Raw genomic sequence first — 3,405 nt, 5'->3', positions numbered from 1 at the left:
ACATGACCCATTAGATACATTGTTAATGCAAACCAATAGATTTCCGCTTTCAAGATGGTGTCACATTCATTAATTGAAGCAATAACAGGATCACTTTATGGCCGCGTTGATGGAATGATTAAAGAAAGCGCCGTGGCACATACAGTACATAGGCTACATAAGGGTTAGAATATCTATACACACACTGTACACAATCCTAGAATACAATTTTACTGTACAAATCAACACTAGCTGGCTTTCAGTAGCTCTCTTTCTCTAAATAGTAGCTCTATCCATCATCAAAAAAATAAAGGTGAGATAGTTTGTCCAATGGGTGTTTACATTCCTTGCCTCGCTATGCCATCGTTATACGTGTAGGACGTGATGGAAAAACAGTCAGTTGATTATCCTCGTCGGGTGTTTTGGGGACATGACTGCCATCGCCTTTGCCGAAACCCCCCCCCCACACACACACACACACACACACACACACCCACCGGATGCTTCATCAAAGTGCTGCTGCTCAGAATGTACACACACACACAAGTGGTCGTCTACATACACACAGTATACCGTCTCAGATACACTCTCACACACACACACACACACACACAGGCATACGGACACACACACCCTTCCTGAGTATGAACTGTAGAATTTTGGCTCTATTCTTAAAGAAAATGAAATAGCAAAAAGACTAACGCCGCAGAGGCGCTGATGTAGCAGGTATGTACTTGAAGATAAGAACTTCATTGAGGAAAAGAGGGTTTTTTTTTTTTTGTGTCGCCACCACCTAGTTTATAAACCAAGCCGATCTGGTCTTGTATCGTCTCTAACAATCATCTGATCTATCAGTCTTCGCGTTCAGCCTACTAGTTAACGGAGCATGTTGTGCTTTAACCTTTGCCACACTTATTACTCATGCAGCTGTTCTCTTCCACAGAAACGGTTGGCCACCGGAATCCCAAAATTTAGGTGGTAGAACAACTCACAATTTGGCCTATAGTTTCAAAAATATGGTCCAAAGGTCTAACATTTCAGAACCCAAATAGAAATAGGATGAAATTTCTTGTTGGGAACATTTGGAATTTGAACACATCAAAAGTCTACACGTTCCACTGTCCAGAACTCACTAAACCTGATAAACCTTAAGAGCATTATGCCTTTTTTTCCCACTGTACTGCACTTAAAGTTTGCTCATGAGGCAATACTACATCGGTCGTATAAACCACTGCTGCTCACTCGTTGCTGAGTGGACTTGTATCATGATAGCTTATGAGGATTTGTAGTTAGAACACACATGCACACGCGAAAGGTAGCTTTCTCTGTTGCAGCGCCTTAGCTACGTTATCGACACTAAAGTATTATACAAGGTGTGTCAAAAAGGTTCCAGGACTGGTGTCACAGAGGATATATTTCAAACCCAAACTACACAAAGTGTGTCGGAAAGGTTCCAGGACTGGTGTCGCAGATGATATACAGGTATTTCAAACCCAAACTACAAAGTACAAGTTTTCCCCTTCGAAGAAATCTCAGAGTCAAACACACTTTCCCGGTCTTCTATGCAACAGAATTATGCACTCACGAAAGGACAATTCCGGATTCTGTCATCATTGCCATCTTGAAGTTGTTCACGTCTTCAAAACGGATCCCCTTGATGACCCCCTTCAGCTCGGAAAAGGGGAAGAAATCACACAACGTCAGGTGGGGTGAGTGACAAGGTTGCTCCAATACGAGTACTACGACGTTCTTGTTGGCCAAAAACTGCTGAATACTCAGGGATTTGTGAGCAGGTTCGTTGTCATGGTGACACAGCCACATGTTGTCCTGCCGTAATTCTTGCCTCTTCCCGCGCATCGAACAGCGAAAACACGACAGGATCTCTTTGTAGACATACTGGTTCATCATCTGACCTGCGCTGAAGGTGAAAACTCTTTGTAGTTTGGGTTTGAAATGCGGTCTATCTTTTATGACACCGGTCGTGGATTTTTTTCTGCCTCACATCATATTCCACAGTCTCCAATTTGCTGACTTTGGTCTCTTTGTGAATAAACCTCGTCTCGGTACTGCTTCAACCATAAAGGAGACTCTTGTTTTCCTCCAACGTTGTTTACTGTGTTACATTTAGATTGATGTGTTCAGAGAGATTTGAGCTTCACTGTTCCCCGCGGTACTATTTTGAAGTGCAAAACCAAAAATCCTGAACTAGCTGGGCACATACTATGCCGTGGAACTGCTGCATTCGTGGCCCAGGTTAGTGAGCCTGCAACGGGAGCTGGAAGCCGAGAGCAAGCTAGCGGATCACTTACCAGCTGTATAGCCACATACAGTACTGTTTTCCATCAGGAAACTGAAATTGAGCTAAAAGGGAGAGTCAATTTGATCAGGCTAGACTCCAAATGGAGGTTTGAGGTTTCTTCTTGTCCGCTGGATGCGTAATAAGGCAATTGTTTGTGGTTGGCTTCCCAGCTTCTGTTCATATTGCAGTTTAGATCTGTACAGTTTCAGATATAGGGCTGGAGTGAGAGTCCATTTATTCCACTCAAGGATCGATCTACTCGACTATACCTAACAGGGCTAATGGCCGACGAGGTGAAGGTATAGGTGTGCTCCTAAGTTGTAAAAGTCAAGTGTCAGCGGTACAAAAACCATGTACCCTTTGAGGTACCACACCCATTTACAAGCCGGAGTACCCTAAAGCTACAATAATGTACTTTTTTCGGGGGTGTTGCTATGAGCATATTCAGATTGGTAGTATCTTGATTGTTTTCATAGAAATGCGGCATGCTGCCAGGCTTGGAATCATCTTTCTCGGGGCTGCCAGATTTCTTTAGAATTGATTTACTAAAGGAATGTGGGATTGCGCGACTGCTGTCACACACGTTTTACCAACCATCTGTGGCAAATTGTCATGTGTTGTACTCATTGCCGGTGCAGCAAACCACACGTCCGTGACTTCGCAAGTCGGTATCAAAGACAAAAAGCAGTGGTTTACATTCATACCTGACCTCATTGCGCTCCATGTGCCTCACTGTTGACAGACACACAAACACACAGTCACACAAAATCTGCGGCAGCACATGCTCAGTTGTGTAAAAAGATGAATGATGGTAAAAAAAAAAAAAAAAAAAAAACGAACAAACAGATGTGTGGGATGGCAAAGATCTCTGCCATGATTATTGCCAAATTAATATCATGAAAACCATACAGTGGTTGATCTTTGCCTCCTAAATGTACTCTCACTCAAAACCTTACTCCATCCAAAGAAACCAAAAAAATGTAATGGCTTGCCGTCTACACATAAACATCTGTTCTGTGCTTGTTCACGTTTATCAGTCCAGAATGCGACGGCTGTGAACGATGTGACAACAGAGATCCAGCTCATGATCGATGACACACTTATAGGCGTCTTACCAACACTCAAGC

The sequence above is a fragment of the Syngnathoides biaculeatus genome, chromosome 5 (genome assembly GCF_019802595.1).
Source record: "Syngnathoides biaculeatus isolate LvHL_M chromosome 5, ASM1980259v1, whole genome shotgun sequence".
In the NCBI taxonomy this organism is placed as follows: Eukaryota; Metazoa; Chordata; class Actinopteri; order Syngnathiformes; family Syngnathidae; genus Syngnathoides; species Syngnathoides biaculeatus.
This window is presented reverse-complemented; position numbering follows the sequence as displayed.